Source organism: Schistocerca serialis, chromosome 10, assembly GCF_023864345.2.
Source record: "Schistocerca serialis cubense isolate TAMUIC-IGC-003099 chromosome 10, iqSchSeri2.2, whole genome shotgun sequence".
Classification (NCBI taxonomy): domain Eukaryota; kingdom Metazoa; phylum Arthropoda; class Insecta; order Orthoptera; family Acrididae; genus Schistocerca; species Schistocerca serialis.
In genome coordinates this window covers 88,207,103-88,228,605 of record NC_064647.1, presented here as the reverse complement: position 1 = coordinate 88,228,605, position 21,503 = coordinate 88,207,103, and the positions used below count along the sequence as shown (strand labels likewise).

The following is a 21,503-nucleotide window of genomic DNA, read 5'->3' as shown; positions in this document are numbered from 1 at the left end:
TTTATTCCTCTGTACTGTTTACTTAACGATTTAGAATCTTGTTCAACTATGTGATGTCAAGTGGTACTTATACTCCATAATCTCCATATAATGTAAAATTCATTTTGTGAAATAATAGTAATTGTGTACTGTACATAAAGTAACACAAATAGATACAGTGTGTTAAATATTTTATGTGAGTGGGATACTTTATAAAATTCTTGTATGCTTCTGCTACATTTCCAACTATCTAGTATTCGCTAGATACCAATCAGGTATTCAAAGATCAATTTCTTATTTGTGTCAATAGAAAAGCTGTATTATTTGCAGTAGTATGTTCACAATCTGCTTTCATTAAAATGCATTCTCAGTACATTTTCTATATGTTTCATATATTTATTTCATACAGGTTTGTACCTCTTTCTGCACAGCTGCTGTATATTTTATTGTGATAATCATTCCAAGTTAACTAAAATCTTAACCAATAAAGTGGCTGTTATACGTGTGATAATCCGTTGGTGTCTAGGAACATGACACAGGTTTCAGCTGTCTTGTTGTCAATTCCAAATCCCATGTCACCGTTACACTGCAATACTGAAGGATATATTAATTCTGAGAAAATGTAAGTGGTTTAAAAAATTATTTTTTATTCCAAGACTTGATGTATTACAAACTTTTTCACGACTAGAACAGTATCAGTAATTGAAACTTCCTGGCAGATTAAAACTGTGTGCCAGACCAAGACTCGAACTTGAGACCTATGCCTTTTGAGTCTCGGTCCAGCACACGGTTTTAATCTGCCACGAAGTTACATATCAGTGCACACTCCACTGCAGAGTGAAAATCTCATTCAGTACCAGTAATTCTATGACAAATTAGAGAGAGGCACCAGAAACATTTTAAAAAACTGTGTTAAGAATATGAAAGAAATATACTCATCATATGAGAAAGGTCTTGTGAATATCTATTTACTTACATCTCAAGTTTCGTAGGACCTAATTGAAGAGCCAATCTCCATGGTCATGGAACGTGTCAGTACATGAAATTAAAATATGAAAGTAATAATGGATAAAAATAAAATAATTATGAACCCAAAAAAGTTAAGCCATAAGTTTGAGTAAATGTATTCACAAATACAACAAGAATCAGCTTGATTTTTGTAGGAACTCCTCGACAGAACAGAAGGAGGGAACTCTTCAGTTTCGATTTGAAAGCTCGTGGATTACTGCTAAGATTTTTTAATTCTAGCGGTAGCTTACTGAAAATGGATGCAATAGTATACTGCACACCTTTCTGTACAAGAGTTAAGGAAGCCTCATCCAAATGCAGGTTTGATTTCTGCCGAGTATTAAGTGAGTGAAGGCTCTTTATTATTGGGGATGAGCTAAAATTGTTAACAAGAAACGACAGTAAGGAATATATATATTGAGAGGCCAATGTCAAAATACCCAGACTCTTGAACAGGGGTCGACAAGAGGTTCATGAGCTCATGCCACATATTGCCTGAACTGCCCATATCTGAGCCAAAAATATTCTTTTAGAATGGGAAGAGTTACCCAAAAATATAATACCATATGACATAAGGGAGTAAAAAATAAGCCAAGTAGACTAATTTTCCTGTCGAATGATTACGCACTTCAGATACCATTCCAACTGTAAAAATGGCAGCATTAAGTCTTTGAACAAGATCCTGAATGAGGGCATTCCACGACACCTAAAAATTTTAACTGTTTAGTTTCGCTAATCATTTGCTCATTCTGCGAAATTAAAACGTCAGGTTTTGTTGAATTGTGTGTTAGAAACTGTAAAAACTGTGTCTTACTGTGATTTAGCGTTAGTTTATTTTCTACAAGCCATAAACTTAGGTCTTGAACTGCACTATTTGAAACCAGACCAGTGTTGCACACAACATCATTTACTACCAAGCAACAGAAATATTTTATAGTTACCTGTAATACTAGATGGCATATCATTTATATAAATAATGAACAGGAGTGGATCCAAAACTGATCCCTGGGGCAACCCCCACTTCACTGTCTCCACACAGACTCCAAATCACAGTCATTCTCAACAATGTGAATAATGACCTTTGGCTCTCTGTTGCTAAAGTAAAAGGTGAACCAATTGTGAGCTGCTCTCTGTATTCTGTAATGGTTCAACTTCTGGAGCAATATTTTGTGATCAACACAATCAAATACCTGAGTTAAATCAAGAAATATGCCTATCGTTCGTAACCTTTTGTTTAACCGATCCAGTACCTCACAGAGAAAAGAGAATATAGCATTTTCAGTTGTTTAACAACTTCTAAAGCCGATCTGTACATTTGTTAGCAAATCGTATGAGATAAAATGATGAATTATCCTTACATACACAGTCTTTTCAATAACTTTTCAAACACCAATGGCTTAGAAATAAGTCTAAAATGGTCTACATTATCCTTTTCTCCCTCTTTATAAAGCGACTTTACTACTAAGTATTTTAATCGTTCAGGAAACTGACCATTCCTAAAAAAATGGTTCAAATGCCTCTGAGCACTATGGGACTTAACATCTCAGGTGGTCAGTCCCCTAGAACTAGGAACTACTTAAACCTAACTAACCTAAGGACATCACACACATCCATGCCCAAGGCAGGATTCGAACCTGCTACCATAGCGGTCACATGGTTCCAGACTGAAGCGCCTAGAACCGCTTGGCCACCAGCAGCTGGCGACCATTCCTAAAGGAAAGATTACAAATATGGCTAAATACTGGGCTAACACGTGCAGCACAGTACTTTAATATTCTGCTAGGCACTCCATCATATCCATGAGAGTTCTTAGTCTTCTGTCACTTAATTATTGACTCAGTCCCCCCCTTGTCTGTATCACTGAGGAGTATTTCAGATGTCAGTCGCAGAAATGCATCTGGTAAGAAAGTTATATGATTCCCTGTAGAAACTAAATTTTTATTTAATTCAATGCTCAGAAAATGATTGTTAAATTATGTGCATGTACCTGATTTATCAGGAACAGAAATAATTTTACTATGAACTGACTTTGTATCGTCGATGTTGTGCTGCTGACCAGACATTTCCTTCACAACTGTACATATGGTTTAATTTTATCCTGTGAATTACCTATTATATTTGGATACCACATACTCTTTGCCTTCCTAATAATGTTTTTAAGTACCTTACAATACTGATTGTAATGGGCTACTGGTTCTTGATTGTGACTACTTCTAACGTTTTGGTATAATTACCACTTTGTTCTACATGATATCCTTATCCTACTAGTGTGCCATCTGAGCTCCCTATTACCCCATTTAGAGCATTCTAATGAAAAGCAACTCGCAAAGACCATGGGAAAAGGATTAAGGAAAGCATTATATTTATCATCTATGTTATCTTCAGTATTAACATTGTGCCACTCTTGTTCCTTAACAAGGTTTAAAAAAACTCTCTATTGCTGTTGTGTTAACTTTCCTACATAGTTTCTAATTGTATGTGACATTTGTTTGAGTACAAAAGCCTTTTAGTTTTAAAATTTGCGCATTGTGGTCTGAAAGACCATTCACCTTTTACTAACAGAATGCCTATCTACATAGTAAGGAAGAATGAATAAAAATATTGTCTATGGCTGTGCTACTGTTCCCCTGCACCCTTGTTGGATAAAACACAGTCTGTATCAGATCATATGAATTTAGGAGTTCTACCAACATCCATTTTCTGGCACCATCATATTCAAAATTTATATTGAAGCCACCACATGTAACTAATTTCTGGTACTTGCCACAAAGTGAATCAAGAACCCTCTCTAGCTTGAGCAGAAATACTCTGAAGTCAGAGTTCAGAGACCTATAAACAACAACAATTAGAAGTTTAGTTTCACTAAATTCAACTGCCGTTCCACAACATTCAAATATCTGTTCAGTGCAGTGTCATGATATGTTTATGGACTCAAATTAAATACTGTTTTTAACGTACATACCCACTCACACACCCCACAAGGAATCCTTGAAAAACAGTCAGCTAAACTGTATCCTGTATGGCCGCTTCTCAAATATTATGTAATTTGTAAGGAGTAAGAAAGTTGCTAATTACTGTGGGAATGTATTCATTCATGTAACAGTACCAGATTTGCAGTCTGGACAAATAGTCAAGCGACATAAACTCCTAATGTACGACTTAACAGGGAAGCTATGTTCATGATCCACTGTCGCATATTTTGACATATGATGAATATTATCCTCATGTAAAATCAGGAAGTTAGTTCAATTTCATTCTACTGATATACCCATCTAGGAACTTATTCTAATTTTACTGACAGATTTTTAGTTTCTGAGAGTTTATGAATGAATTTTATAAATGAATTTTGATCAGCCGACGAATATATATTGTGTGGATGAAACTTAAACGTACTGCAAATTCTTCTTTATGGACGTTAGTAAGTTGCTGGTTAGATAATGACATTTCAAAATTTATTGACTAAACTACGTAAGTCAGTACAGTAATAGTTATTCTTATACATCACTACAACTTAATATTAATCTCAACCACTGCCTTCAAAATCTCAGACATTTACTTGCAATTTTCAGTCAATCATGAAGAACACATAAAGATGCAGTATATAAGGCAGATGCTATTTAGGGAGCTGCTAGTTACAGTTTTGAATTGGAAAGATGGTGTGTGAACTCCTAAGAGACCAAACTGCTGAGGTCGTCGGTCCCTATACTTACACACTACTAAAACTAACTTACGCTAATAACAACACACACACCCATGCCCGAGAGAGCACTCGAACCTCCAGTGGGAGGGGCTGCTTAATCTCTGACGTGGCGCCTCTGTGTGGCAAAGATGGTATTAATTTGCTTGTAGTGATATACATAAATTCTGTAGATATATTTTCAATAATTACAGAAATATGGATCTGGATCAGTAACAAATGTTGTAGCATCAATACCAATAGCTGCCAGGTTGGGGTAAATGTATGTGCTAAGAAGAGTTAAACTTCTAACAGAGACAGCAGCAAAGATGTATCTTAGCAGAAAAAATTCAGATGCTCCACTGCATTTGCTTGTGACAAATGCATAAACAACAGCACAAATAATAACAAAAAATTGCCAATGGACTAGCATAATAATAACAGGCATATAAGTTAACAGATTGGCATATACATGGGGAGTATAGATAAAATCCATAAAAATTTAGCAGCAGTACCACCATTAGTTTACTGGAAATAGTAGTTGAACAAAGAAACTGCTACCAAGGCCACCAGCCGGCCGCTGTGGCCGAGTAGTTCTAGGCGCTTCAGTCTGGAACCGCGCGCCGCTATAGTCACAGGTTCGAATCCTGCCTTGTGCATGGATGTGTGTGATGTCCTTAGGTTAGTTAGGTTTAAGTAGTTCTAAGTCTAGGGGACTGATGACCTTGGATGTTAAGTCCCATAGTGCTCAGAGCCATTTGAACCATTTGAACCATTTTGAACCAAGGGCACCAATTCATGCAACTGGCTCCTTCATGCTAATTTCTCAATGTAATTAAGAAAGATGAACAACTCCTGATCAAAAAGTGACGCCACTGGTGTGCAGAAACATTTTAAATGAAAAAAATCATAAGTATAGATGATAACTCTGTTAAAAATTTTAGTCCAAAAGCGGATAAGACCATTCTCCAACAAGAAAAAGAAGCGACATAAGAAAATCTTCTACGTCACATTGATTGAAACTAAAAAGTTATGATTTTATATTCAGGTGAATGATAAGTAGTTACACTGTAACAGTCATAGCTAGAGTTCAGATTTTGCATGTTTTGCATATCATTTTTTTTACTGTACCTGGTGTTGTGTCTATAGAAATTATGATATTGTGGATGTACTGGGCTACTTTAAATTCAATTTTAAAATGCATATATTTACATATTTTGGCGTTTGAGCATATTATTATCATATTTAGAGAAAATGGCCTTAAAGATGCATATTTTTCCATTTAGAAGTCATATTGAGATTGATTTATTCCCTGACAACCCAAGAACCTCCCAGAATTTTAGAACAATAAATTTCCAAAATGAGATACTACGGGATGAGCCATCAGAATGAAAGCCTTTGAGGTAAACGTGGGTAGCTTACGGAAGGACATAGTCCTGTTTTTCCACTTACTTAGTCTCTCGGATAAGGATGCTAACGACTTTTGATGGTTCATTGTTGCAAGATGGATTGTCAGAGGAAACATGCTTCGGTATTTGTTGCCCACAGTTAATGTGTGATCAGGTCGCTGCAGTGCGCCAACATTGCCCTACTAGTTATTGTTGGCATTTCGGAATATGAAACATTCTTGCATGTGTTTCTGTGCTGTTTGCATCAACTCTTTGCTACCATCTTCAAATTACGAATATGCCCAGACCAAAAAGCAATAATTTTGGGAAATGGATTGGAAGCGATTGTGCTTTCACAATGGACAGAAAAATAATATTGTGCCAACTATGTGAAAAATAGGTGAGTTTAATTTTGTTTTTCTCTTTTTCGATAATTTTTCCAAGAACTTGAAACAATTATTAAGTACATTTGTAAATTGATGTGCATATTTCATATGTGACAAATGCATAAACAACAGCACAAATAATAACAAAAAATTGCCAATGGACTAGCATAATAATAACAGGCATATAAGTTAACAGATTGGCATATACATGGGGAGTATAGATAAAATCCATAAAAATTTAGCAGCAGTACCACCATTAGTTTACTGGAAATAGTAGTTGAACAAAGAAACTGCTACCAAGGCCACCAGCCGGCCGCTGTGGCCGAGTAGTTCTAGGCGCTTCAGTCTGGAACCGCGCGCCGCTATAGTCACAGGTTCGAATCCTGCCTTGTGCATGGATGTGTGTGATGTCCTTAGGTTAGTTAGGTTTAAGTAGTTCTAAGTCTAGGGGACTGATGACCTTGGATGTTAAGTCCCATAGTGCTCAGAGCCATTTGAACCATTTGAACCATTTTGAACCAAGGGCACCAATTCATGCGACTGGCTCCTTCATGCTAATTTCTCAATGTAATTAAGAAAGATGAACAATTCCTGATCAAAAAGTGACGCCACTGGTGTGCAGAAACATTTTAAATGAAAAAATCATAAGTATAGATGATAACTCTGTTAAAAATTTTAGTCCAAAAGCGGATAAGACCATTCTCCAACAAGAAAAAGAAGCGACATAAGAAAATCTTCTACGTCACATTGATTGAAACTAAAAAGTTATGATTTTATATTCAGGTGAATGATAAGTAGTTACACTGTAACAGTCATAGCTAGAGTTCAGATTTTGCATGTTTTGCATATCATTTTTTTTACTGTACCTGGTGTTGTGTCTATAGAAATTATGATATTGTGGATGTACTGGGCTACTTTAAATTCAATTTTAAAATGCATATATTTACATATTTTGGCGTTTGAGCATATTATTATCATATTTAGAGAAAATGGCCTTAAAGATGCATATTTTTCACATTTAGAAGTCATATTGAGATTGATTTATTCCCTGACAACCCAAGAACCTCCCAGAATTTTAGAACAATAAATTTCCAAAATGAGATACTACGGGATGAGCCATCAGAATGAAAGCCTTTGAGGTAAACGTGGGTAGCTTACGGAAGGACATAGTCCTGTTTTTCCACTTACTTAGTCTCTCGGATAAGGATGCTAACGACTTTTGATGGTTCATTGTTGCAAGATGGATTGTTAGAGGAAACATGCTTCGGTATTTGTTGCCCACAGTTAATGTGTGATCAGGTCGCTGCAGTGCGCCAACATTGCCCTACTAGTTATTGTTGGCATTTCGGAATATGAAACATTCTTGCATGTGTTTCTGTGCTGTTTGCATCAACTCTTTGCTACCATCTTCAAATTACGAATATGCCCAGACCAAAAAGCAATAATTTTGGGAAATGGATTGGAAGCGATTGTGCTTTCACAATGGACAGAAAAATAATATTGTGCCAACTATGTGAAAAAGAGGTGAGTTTAATTTTGTTTTTCTCTTTTTCGATAATTTTTCCAAGAACTTGAAACAATTATTAAGTACGTTTGTAAATTGATGTGCATATTTCCTATGTGCGAATGGGAAGGAAAAGAAGAAACCTTTAGCAATTACCTTTGGCGATCTTGGAAATGAAAAAAAGTGTTAAATTTTGTGTGGGGATCGAAGTTACAATTTTTATAAACTTATTTGTAGTCTTCATTCACTTTTTTGAGTGACCATCTCGTGGGTACACACTGTTATCTTAAATTTTTGTACAATTGTACGTACTTATTGATATTCACTTCTCCGACACTTTAGGTGCGGGTTGAGAAAAAATTTCAACAGCATCTGCATTAAAAGACATCTCAGCACCAGAACAATTTAACCAAGACATGGTTAAAAACTTCACAGCAATCACTGATCTCATCATTTCGAAGAATGTGGACGACAAAAATGAGTTCAGTGAAGATCCTTGCAAGGCTTTAATAAAAGTAAACATCTCCTTGAATAAGTTGGAGAATGAAGCATTAAAGATCTTCTTGAAAAAATACACAGGAAAACATATTCATCATGAGTCAACGCTCAGAAAGGACTATGTGGACCCATTATATGAAAAGGTAAGGTTTTTCGGTAATTTTTATGAACATAAGTATGTGAAAGTCAATGGATATAATTTGGTATATAGAGACAGACATCAGGATTTCCTTTCCCCTCCTCAGGGGACACTGGCTTAACGTAGTACTATCCGAGCGGGCGCGGAGTTTTGCGTCCTCTGGATCCGGAGGGCCAAAGGGGAGGAAACTGACGAAGTGTATCCCACAATGACCTGTCTCTTATCCTATCCTATCCTAAACCTTTCCTTTTTCCTTGCCATTATCAACCCTTGCCAGGGATATGGCGAGGTCCTTGACGGCAGCTACGGCAGAGAAGAACATCTTTGGTATGGCTTAGCTGGCGGAGGATGAACCACTGCCGTGTGGTGAAGAGGGATCTTCAAAGGCTGAGGGAGCAAACCCTGAAATAAAATCCTCAGATGCATTAGGCTTAGCAGGCCACAAGATGAAAAAAATGTTGTTATTGCTTTCAATAAAAGAACGACCTCTGGATTAAAAATACCTAAAAAAAATTTGGTATATACATGGGCCAAAATAATAATCGTTAATTTAAAAAAACTCTAAAAACAAATTTAAATTATTTTTAAATGTTAAATTTTGTAAAATGAACATTGTTACTTGAAAGGAAAAAAAATAAATTCAAAGTGAGTGAAGTTTTTCAAAAAAGGGAAAGACAACTGAGGAAAGGACTTGAGACAGAAACAGTCTGTCTCGAAAAGTTCACTCCAAAAAAGAAAGTAAATTTATTTTTAAATAATGTAGTTTTTTGTGCAAATTGAACAGCTTTTATTTTGGTCAATGTATATACATACGAAAACAGTCACAATATATATGGGTGCTAAAACGCATATATTTTGTTTTTGTATGTATACGCAGTGCCACTTGTTTACGTGTATGATTTAATTTAGATTCTCTATTACAGACATTGGAGAATGTTATGACAGAAATTGTCGATTCTCCAGTCTGGCTGTCCGTTGGCGAAACTGGTCGGTATATGGTGCAGGTCATAGTTGGAAAACTCTCTGCTGACAAGGCTGGAGGAGGACATATCATAGTGTAGATAGAAGTGGAACGAACCACACACGCCACGATTGCACGCACAGTGCAGGAAGCAGTGTGTAAGTTTCGCTGATACTGAATAGTTTAAAATAAATTATAGGTAATATAGGAATGAAGTTTTTCACATCAAATCTCGAGCCAATAATTAGTTTTTCACGTCATGTCGCGAGCCAATAATGAAATAATAATAAAAAAATTGTAAAAGTGTGAAATTTGTAAAATCCTTTGATTTTCTTTCAGGCGTGTTATGGAGAAGTGAGGACCAGAAACGTGGGGAGAACAAGGTTTTGGCCATTGTGACGGATAGTGCCGCATATATGCTGAAGGCTGCAGAGTGCCTCGGGGTGTTTTACCCTATTTCACCTCACGTGTCTGGCTCATGGCATCCATCGAGTGGCTGAAGAGGTCAGAGCCGCATTGCCAGAGATTAACAGCGTTATATCTTCGGCAGAGAAGGTTTTCATAAAGGCACCGAGTGAGAGCCTTCAAGACTGCTCACCGTGACTGTCCTCTGCCACCTGAACCAGCCTTGACGGGGTGGGGAACGTGGATTTCAGCTGCAAATTATTATGCAGACAACCTCAGAAAAGTTGAAGAGGTATGGATGCGTATGTAGTTATGGATAAATTGAATAAGCAAAGAAAACGAACACAACATAGAATTCCAATATTAAGCTTATTTCTCTGTACAGTAGTTTTCAGCTTGAAACCGACATTCACTAGATTACTACTTTCTTGTTCTAGGTCCTAAAGGGCTTTGAAGATAGCAAAAACTTAGCCATTACAAAATCCAAGTACGCCCTGAAGAGTTCTAGCGTGTTACACAGCCTATCTTTCATCCCAGCGCACTTTGGTGGCCTTCCAGACCTAACTGAGAAACATGAGACTCGTAACGTGGAAGCTATGAAGGCAGTGGCTCTCGTCGAAGGACTCAGGACACAGAGCAAGAGTTGGCCAGGTCCGATCAGTGAGAGACTTAGAAGAAAATTAGATGCAGTTCTTCATAGAAATCCTGGTTGTCCTACGATTCGGAAGATCGCTCAGTTACTGGAAGGAAACAAACGCTCTGAGAATTTAGATGATTTTACATCGTCTGACGCCGCTGCTCTTAAATTCTTATGTGTAGTGTCATGTGATGTTGAACAATAATTTTCAAGACTGAAAATGTTATTATCTGAACACAGGAAAAATTTTCATTTAGAGAATATGAAAAAATGTTGGTAGTTCAGACAATCTCAAATTTTTGGAATTTACCAAACTTACCTATGTTATACTTCATTTCATTCATTGAATTATAGCGATTATTGAAAATATTTTATGGTTATTCATTAATTTTCCCAAGTAAGATGCATATTTTAAAGAATTTATTTAAGAGACATGCCTAATTAAAGAATTTTAGCTGCACATTTATAGGCATATACTGGCAGTAAGAGAACATTTTAACTGCATGTGTAGAGGAGTTTTGGCTCATATTTCGTGGGTTTTAAGTGCATATCGATCCGAACAGTATTCATAACATATTACGTTCCAGTGAGTTCAGTTCCGTACTTTGGCAGTGAAACAGGAAAGGAGGAAACGAAGCAAGCCTGTGGAATTAAGAATGCCGCCTCATTACCAGCTATATACCAGTACCTGATGATTACAGATTGCTCTCAAGAAGTGTAACAGCACTCACTAGTAACCGACAAATAGCTAAACAGATGGAAAATCTATTTCATTCATATTGCATTTAAACTTTCATAGGTTATTGTGTGACAACAGTGGTCTATAATTTATGTTTGGGGAGCGTGGTTTATCAGTCAAGGACAGACTTCAAATGGTGCATTAACCTCGATGGTAGGGATTGTGATCATTGCTGAAATAATCGGTTTGGGGCTACATCGGTTTTGTTTCCAATGTCAGTTGAACCTGAGTGTTAAAACCAGTCAAAATAACCGTTTCCTGAAATAACCGGTTTTCTGTTTTCCTTTTCTGTTATTTCCTGTAACAAACGTAGATTTCGAACAATGATCGAAAAATTTTGACTCCCTCATTTTCGAGATACACAGAACCAAAATATTAAATTAAATTGTCAAATAAAAGAGAGCTTAGTTTGTTGTTCACCACTTTTCTCTTAAAGTGAAAAATGGTTGAATGCTGCAAAAACTCACCAGTATTCTCATACTGATTCTAATTTTTTGAAACTCCGCTGAAAAATTGTTGTAATGGAGGATATTACCGCTATTTGAGCATTACGAGTAGTTAGTGCTAAAGGGTGAAAACTGAGGCTGAAGAACCCTACTTTTAGTGTTAACTTGTCCATTTTCAAGGGGTACAAGCATATAAGGCCATTTTATGTAGACACAGCAACAGATCAGCTGCTTTCCATTTTTATTGGAAACTAAGACCGAGTTCAGAGCGAAATTTTCCCTCTGCAGCGGAGTATGTACTGATACGAAACTTCATGACTGTTTAAAACTATACAATGGACCTAGACATGAACTCGGGAACTTTGCCTTTTGCAGAAAGGTGCTCTACTGACTGAGCTACCCAAGAACCACTCACAACCCGTCCTCATAGCTTTACTTCCGACAGTACATCGTCTCCTACTTTCCAAACTTCACAAGAGTACTCCTCAGAAACGTGCGGGACTAGCACTCCTGGGAGAAACGATATTGTGGAGATGTGGCTTGGGCACATCCACGGTGATTTCTCCAGAATGAGATTTTCGTTCTGCAGTGGGACGAAAATATCATTTCTTCCAGGAGTTTTGCAGAAGAATTGATGTGAAGTTTGGAAGGTAGGAGACCAGTTACTGTAGGAAGTAATACTATGAGGAGTTGTGCTTGAGTAGCTTAGTTCGTAGAACATTTGCCCGCAAAAGGCACAGATTCCTAGTTCGAGACTTGGTCATGCATACAGTTTTAATCTGCCAGGAAGTTTTATGAATGAATTGTTAAGTTTGTTTTCCTTATAAGACGCTCGAGTCGAACAAATCTAGCATTGTGCTTGATTGGTACCACACTTCATAAACTACTTCCAGAATAGGGATGGTACCCCTCTGTAATACAGCTAATGTTTGACAACAGCAAGAAACTAACATATACACCAGTTAGAGCAAGTCTCACACACTGAATGTACATGTATACCATCCAACAGGCCATGCCATGTGCTGATACATATATTATTGTATCAGCAGTGCTGTAGCAATTCTTATGCGACGTGTTTGCTACTTGTTTCTGTCAGTAATGTTATTAAAATAGCACTGATCACGTTTCCAATTTTTTATAATAACATAATATTTCAGAACAATGGAAATTTTATGAATGAAAATGCTAGCTTAAAAAATGTTTATTTAAAAACCATAAATTTTACCTCTGCTGCTGTGGCAAACTGTTTTTTTATCTGGTTATCATTAAAAAATTAAATACACATTTCATAACCAAGAGCATACAAATACTGAAAAATGCCGGTTATTCAGAAGGGCGCTGAAAGGTGCTGCCACTTCTGTAAAACTCTGAATCTAGCGGACGTGACATGAGTTCAGACCTTGGTGGGTCACAATGGACGCCACTATTGTTCTAACTGGTCAGTTTTTCCCATCGCTGTCGATGGGAACCTGAAAGCAGATACAGTTCACGTGAAGTATCTTAACATTCAGTGCAGTGGCTGATGGGAGCAACTGTAAATGGGAAATGCCTGTACGGTAGCTCTCAACTGCCGCTGCGCCAAGTGTCAACTTAGTTTGCATGGACTCTGCTCTGGGCTAGGCCAGTGTCGGTGGGAGCAGCTGCTGCTGAGCAGTCACCTTGGGATCTGTGTGGCTAGGCACGTGAGCCCCCAGTGCTGATGACCGCTGGGCGCTGAAAGTTACTGCCACTTCTGTCAAATTCTGAATCTAGCGGACAGGACATGAGCTCAGCGCTTGGTGGGTCATAACCGAAGCCAACTATTGTTTGCATTTGCGCTCATACCGCGTAAATGGTAATTAGTATAACAAAGGACGATACGTCGATTAAAAGAGGGGACCAATATGAGTCAGTCAATTTGCGGATCTCATTTGGACTGCATGTATTCAAAAAATACAGCGTCGACTATTTTTATATACCCATTATTCAGTAGATGATTTGTAATTTGTGAAATGTACCTAGTACAATAGAACAGTGAGTACTTAGACTGAAGATCTCAGTGAGTTCCATCGATTGGTGTGTTCACATAATTTATATTTTAATTGAATTAAGCAGTAGAACACATTTTAATTGGAAGAGTTCTGTAAAAATTACCACAATACATTTAAACATACAGGAAGTCATTGTATGTTGGCAGAAGTCGTATTATACGTTTTACAATCGTTAGATCTTAAAATTTGTATTTTCCATTGTATGTTTTGGCAGTTATAAGAGTCGAGGGGCATGAAAGGGAAGCAGTGGTTGGGAAAGGAGTGAGACAGGGTTGTAGCCTCTCCCCGATGTTATTCAATCTGTATATTGAGCAAGCAGTAAAGGAAACAAAAGAAAAATTCGGAGTAGGTATTAAAATTCATGGAGAAGAAGTAAAAACTTTGAGGTTCGCCGATGACATTGTAATTCTGTCAGAGACAGCAAAGGACTTGGAAGAGCAGTTGAACGGAATGGACAGTGTCTTGAAAGGAGGATATAAGATGAACATTAACAAAAGCAAAACGAGGATGATGGAATGTAGTCAAATTAAATTGGGTGATGCTGAAGGAATTAGATTAGGAAATGAGTCACTTAAAGTAGTAAAGGAGTTTTGCTATTTGGGGAGCAAAATAACTGATCATGGTCGAAGTAGAGAGGATATAAAATGTAGACTGGCAATGGCAAGGAAATCGTTTCTGAAGAAGAGAAATTTGTTAATATCGAGTATAGATTTTTGTGTCAGGAAGTCGTTTCTGAAAGTATTTTTATGGAGTGTAGCCATGTATGGAAGTGAAACATGGACGATAACTAGTTTGGACAAGAAGAGAATAGAAGCTTTCAAAATGTGGTGCTACAGAAAAATGCTGAAGATAAGGTGGGTAGATCACGTAGCTAATGAGGAGGTATTGAATAGGATTGGGAGAAGAGAAGTTTGTGGCACAACTTGACTAGAAGAAGGGATCGGTTGGTTGGACATGTTTTGAGGCATCAAGGGATCACAAATTTAGCATTGGAGGGCAGCGTGGAGGGTAAAAATCGTAGAGGGAGACCAAGAGATGAATACACTAAGCAGATTCAGAAGGATGTAGGTTGCAGTAGGTACTGGGAGATGAAGGAGCTTGCACAGGATAGAGTAGCATGGAGAGCTGCATCAAACCAGTCCCAAGACTGAGGACCACAACAACAACAACAATTGTATGTTTCTTTTGATTGTTGTTAATTTAGCATAGTTTCGCCTAAGTTCTTTGAACAGGTAATAATACATTAATTCTGGTTATTACAACATGAAGTACGGTGAAAATCGTGTAAGGACATGTTGCCATATTAACGATTGTGATAATAAATAATGGCACAATGAGCAAGGACAGTTATGAGCACTAGTAAATGAACTATGCAGTTACCTAAGGTTAATATCTAGGTAAACTTTTACACATACAATTTAATATATCATATCATACTAAAATCTCAGCATGCAGCCAATGTCGAAGGCAAATCAGTGATTCCCGTTTGTCTAAAAAAAATATACTGGTGAAAATGCGAACACATTAGGTGACACGGACACGGGAATTTCTTGGAGAGGGTGAAACGAGACTATGTAAGGGCGACGGATATCTTCCTTTGGCCTCTGCTCTTGCGTGTTAATTAAAAGAATACCACATGATGTGCCTGACGAGGTCTTAAAAACCCGACTGATAAAAGAATGCCTCAGTGTCGAAAACACGTGGCGCATTCGGTGCCGGGAGAGAAAAACCACTCCATGAACTTTCGAGTACTCTCTCGTGATCAAGAAACAAATGACTGCATCCAGAATGAGATTTTCGCTCTGCAGCGGAGTGTGCACTGATATGAAACTACCTGGAAGATTAAAACTGTGTGCCGGACCGAGACTCGAACTAGGGACCTTTGCCTTTCGCGGGCAAGTGCTCTACCAACTGAGCAACCCAAGCACCACTCACGCCCCGTCCTCACAGCTTTACTTCTGCCAGTACCTCGTCTCCTACCTTCCAAACATTACAGAAGCTCTCCTGCGAACCTTGCAGAATTAGCACTCCTGAAAGGAAGTATATTGCGGAGACGTGGCTTAGCCACAGCCTGGGAGATGTTTCCAGAAGGAGATTTTCACTCTGCAGCGGAGTGTGCGCTGATGTGAAACTTCCTGGCAGATTAAAACTGTGTGCCGGACCGAGACTCGAACTCGGGACCTTTGTCTCTCGCGGGCAAGTGCTCTACCAACTGAGCTACCCAAGCACGACTCACGCCCCGTCCTCACAACTTTTCTGCCAGTATCTCGTCTCCTACCTTCCAAACTTTACAGAAGCTCTCATGCGAACCTTGCAGAACTAGCACTCCTGAAAGAAAGGATATCGCGGAGACGTGGCTTAGCCACAGTGAGTCTCGGTCTGGCACACAGTTTTAATCTGCCAGGAAGTTTCAAATGACTGCATATTAATTGTTGTGTACAACTTTGGACATAATGGTAGGAAGAGGTAGGTTACAGAGTAGTGCAGCAAATGTTGTCGCGGGAAAGCTGGACAGGAGCAGGAGTGATTAGCGGACAACTTAACACGACAAGGAGAAGATTTAGTGAATGACTGAAAACTCAATACAAGTAAGCAACAACAACTAGATTCTACTCATGCAATAGTAGTAGCTGTCCTAAGCACCGACGAAGGTGCTGCAGTCTAGTGGCTCCAAGCACAGGGAGACTGGCAGCTGCCGCCTGCCCTTCGATATTCTGGCAACAGAGGGCGCTCCTAGTGCAGAGCCACGGGAGGCGTGGCTCAGCAGTAGTGCATCACTGGGTCCGCCACGTCCCCCACGACCACTATCAGCGTCAGACGGAAACTTGCCGTTGTGTTACCGATCTTGATGCACTGTGAGAGGGTTTCGATATTTGAGACCACGTTAACTAACAGTGTAGTTATTGATTATGTGATGGACGAAACAGAGTCCACCAAGATGCCCCCACCACAACCAGCTGAATGTGGAATCTATTTTACCTTCCATCACATCACAGCAAGCAACCGATTCCAACCAAAGTGCCCTCATTGTGGAAGCGGAACTGACCACATGTGACATCAAGAACCTGGAGAAATGGGTGAACTGGGGAGGCGCCCACTCTGCCCTATCATACAGGTTCCTCAGGAGACCCAAGCAGGTGACAAGCGAGGAACTTCTCATTCCCATAAAATAATGTGTGAAGCTTATACAAACATCAGCAAGGAAAATGGTGCACTGAACCATGTCCCTTCATACTTCATTCAAATGACACCATTGACAGAGAATGTCATGGTGGCTGACTTCAAGGAGAGTTCAGGGAACTATTTTGAAGTGCCTTCCTCATTACTATAAAATGTATCATTATCTGAATTCTTTTGGATCACATATGCATTTCTGAAATTTCTGAAATTTTCTGAAGCAACAGTCAGGATTTGAAGTGGAATGTGTCCAGTTGCAGTTCACCTCCTTTTTCTCATGGATGTCAATGATATCAATATTTGTGATGACTTGATAATAAGTTTACTTGAAACTAAATTTGTCAGGTTTGTTCTAGATGCGTTTAACACTTTCTTACGCGTTATTGACCAATTAAGTTCCTTTCAGGTAACATCAATTTCTGAACTGATTCCTTGTTTGAAACTAAGAAAACTGTGATTCAGTCCACTAACTAGCCTGTGAAAACCACTTTGCAGTACATGTCAGCCTACATTGAATATAAGAGCTACTCCACTGTTTTATTGTAAGGGTAGCTAAATAGCTGAAAATCTCCAGCTACACCAGTGCTTTTCTGGAACTAGTTTGGTATTGCTCTTTGGATGTAGATACAGGCTCTGTATTGATAAGTTACAAGCAAAAGTACTGCTAACTCATACTGTCTTCTGTAAATTGCTTAAAACTATAAACTTATCAAAATTTTTATGTAGCATCACTAGTGGCAAACATCAGAGTGATGTTTTAACACAAAGTACAAGTTAAATGGTTTCCTGCAGTTCATGAATATCAAACTAATTTACTATACAATTTTTAGCTGATTCAACTGTGGGCTCTTGGAAAAAAATTGTATATTGCATTAACTAAGCAAAACGCATTTAGCCTTGTTTCACAAACTATTTTATCAGTTGTATACTAGAAAATGTGCTTATAACTCAAAATGTAGGTCATACAGTAATAATAAAGTATGCAAAACAATGCTAAACAGAGTGTTTCACTTAATTAATACAATTATTGCATGACATTTTAAGTCACTGGCTACATGTATATTTTAATACTAAATATACAGGGCGGTTCACAATTATTATTTCACACTTACACTAACTTTAGATTGGAGTAAGTAATAAAGTGGCACATGTGTCCAAAAACAACTTGTTTCCAAACTATGAAGAAAATAAAGTTATCTCACGTATTAATTCTGACAATAAACTAAGAATTAAGCTTCCAACAAATATGTGATTTGGTAATATGATTAATTTTTGTTCAAATGACTGTGCTGAGGTCGTATAGTGGCAACACAATTGACTAGAATGTTTTAACCCAAAAAATGCAAGCAAAAACGTGAGTTTTTGTAGGATAGTAATGTTAAATGCATTCACTGCTGCATTTAATCTACAGTTCTTTTCTGTAAGACCTTACAGAAAAACTATATACAAGCCACAATTGCTCCTACAGGAATGAGAAATATTTCTGTAGTACAATAATCACATTGACCACTGTGTATCTGCAGTCACAGTGATGCATCTCCTTTATGGGGTGACAAGTTTCACATTATAATTATCTTCAGATATTTGAAACAGTTAAAATAATATCATATGAGAAATGTTACTTAAAGTAAAACTAATTGGCAATTGTCAGTATTAAATACTTTTTTATCATTATAAAGTAATCTGGTATTATATGATTGTATTTAAGCATAAATAGACATATCATCCATTCATTATTTACTATTTGCCACCGATATAAAAGTGGATTGGAGGTAAAGGAGAGGCTGAAGGAATGGGAGGGAGAAAAGGAATGAGGTGGTGGTGCTAACACCACAGAAAGAGCTACTACAGAGTTGTGTAATATGTGTTCTCCTATTACATATTTTCTGTGCTTGCTGTGAAATGAGCATGTGAAAAGTAACTGACAATGAGAATATTTTAAGATGCCTACTCCTATCACAGTAATGGAGGGTACACAAGAAATGAGACTTATAGCTTCATAGGTGAGAGTAAATGGGTGCACAGAAGCTGATATTTCTTGGGGTTTAGTTTTGAATAATTTTTCGCAACCCTTATCTAGTCACATAATGTTATAAAAATATTAATTTGCCTGGGTAATACACTGATAATATGAAGATGATTGAAAAACACCTTTTCTGGTGTGTAGACCTTGTTTTAAAATGTCTCCTACCATAAAAGAGCAGTTGCTTTGAATCTTATCTTCTCTCCTATAAATTGAACGTTTTTATGCTCTAATTTCAACGTAGAATGACTTCCATATTTTTTATTACTAGCATTTACAGTTATATTGTTTCCAATATCAGATCACATTATTAAGCCACTACTGCACTCCTAACTTTCAGTACATTATGAAATGATTATGTCATTTTAAAGGTAACATAGGACAGTATGGCCCTATTACTTTTCTGTTTCTGTTTAGGCACCAGTCTATCAGTATGAAATAGAACTAATGACAGAATAACTTGTTAGTAATAAGTTTCAGTAGCTTTCTGAACATCTGCTCTTAAAATAATTTTACATTATGATGCTAATTTTAGCAAATGGTTTAAAAATTTTGTTTGCAGCACATATTAAAAAGTACCAAATAGATATTACTACATTTTAAAACTGCTGAATGAGATCAGTCAACTGATCCCAAATGTAGTTAATCTAATTTATAATCCATTTAGCTACAACTAACTTCACCTACTTGTTCTTAACATTCTGAACATTATACATTGTCTAGACAACATTCAGAGGAGCTTTATCACATCAGATAGTTAAACTTCAAACTGAAGACAAATATTTAAATACCAAGAAAAACAAATTTCTTGTTAAGAATGATTGATTAAATTTTAAATTTTAAACTGAACGCAGAGTAGCTTTCAATCGATTGTGAATGGTAAAATTGCAGCACATTTCTAATCTCATATCCAAAGAGCAGTACAAGCATTCTGGTTTGAACAGAGCAGAAAGTAACTTTAAATATCCTGAATTAAACAATAAATGCCAAAACACATCAATAAAGCATAAATTTTTTTTGAAATCAGGTACTAAAGCTCTAGACTGAGTCCAGAGATGAGGAACATAAACAAAATTGGCCCTGGCATCACAATCCGAGACATTCAAATTAGCTGCTTCTAAAACACATGACGTACAAATTTTAAGACAAAGAGCAGATATATACAATCATATTGCAGTGATAAGCAGACCTAGTGGCCCGCAGGCTAAGCCAAGCAATTTACTTTTCTCTCTACAGTTTAAAACGAAAAGCCAGTATGTATCCTAAACACAATATCCACACTTTGATCAACACTCCCGCTTTTGAGCAAGAGTTCCTCAACCACAGGAGAATCCAAAACGTACGAGGATATTTCGGAAAGTAAAGATACATCGTACGCCAGAGGAACAGAAGAGTTTTAACAAGCAAGTTGGCAACACTGGTGTTAACTTTGAACCGTTAGCTTTCTCCTCGCGGTCGTTCGGCAGTTGAACGTTGCTTCTGGTTGGAGTAGGTCGTGTTTAAAATGGCTGCGCCGATTCAGAATCCCGCCAAATGCGAAGTGCGCTCAGTTATACATTTTCTTCATGCAAAAGGTCAGCGACCAGCGGATATTTACAAAGAAATTGTTTCTGTTTATGGGAACATTATGAATCGACAAAATGTAACGAAATGGTGTCGTCATTTCTCTGAAGGTAGGATCGATGTTCATGACGAACAAAGAACAGGTCGGTAATCTGTGATCTCTGATACCCTTCTTCGGAGAACGGAGGAAGCAATTCGTGCGAATAGACGTCTCACATTGAAAGAATTGCGTCAGATCATACCGGACGTGTCAATGACAACTCTTTATGATGTTATGACTGTCAAGTTAGGGTACATCTACATCTACATGATTACTCTGCAATTCACATTTAAGTGCTTGGCAGAGGGTTCATCGAACCACAATCATACTATCTCTCTACCATTCCACTCCCGAACAACGCGCGGGAAAAACTAATACCTAAACCTTTCTGTTCAAGCTCTGATTTCTCTTATTTTATTTTCATGATCATTCCTACCTATGTAGGCTGGGCTCAACAAAATAATTTCGCATTCGGAAGAGAAAGTTGGTGACTGACATTTCGTAAATAGATCTCGCCGTGACGAAAAACGTATTTGCTTTAATGACTTCCATCCCAACTCGCGTATCATATCAGCCACACTCTCTCCCCTATTAAGTGATAATACAAAACGAGCTGCCCTTTTTTGCACCCTTTCGATGCCCTCCATCAATCCCACCTGGTAAGGATCCCACACCGCGCAGCAATATTATAACAGAGGACGAACGAGTGTAGTGTAAGCTGTCTCTTTAGTGGACTTGTTGCATCTTCTAAGTGTCCTGCCAATGAAACGCTACCTTTGGCTCGCCTTCCCCACAATATTATTATCTATGTGGTGTTCCCAACTGAAGTTGTTCGTAATTTTAACACCCAGGTACTTAGTCGAATTGACAGCCTTGAGAATTGTACTATTTATCGAGTAATCGA

General features: G+C 37.7%; 1 long non-coding RNA gene across 2 annotated transcripts; it reads left to right on the top strand.

The window, feature by feature from the left end:
* The first annotated feature begins 440 nt into the window (after window positions 1-440).
* Window positions 441-10,850, top strand: LOC126424807 (uncharacterized). Of its 2 annotated transcripts, XR_007576215.1 has the most exons (5): window positions 441-601; window positions 8,284-8,582; window positions 9,502-9,697; window positions 9,879-10,236; window positions 10,382-10,850. It is a non-coding gene; the product is annotated as an uncharacterized LOC126424807 (long non-coding RNA). The 2 variants fall into 2 exon arrangements; XR_007576214.1 differs by lacking the exon at window positions 441-601 and having other exon boundaries at window positions 6,609-8,582; window positions 10,382-10,846.
* Window positions 10,851-21,503: the final 10,653 nt, after the last annotated feature.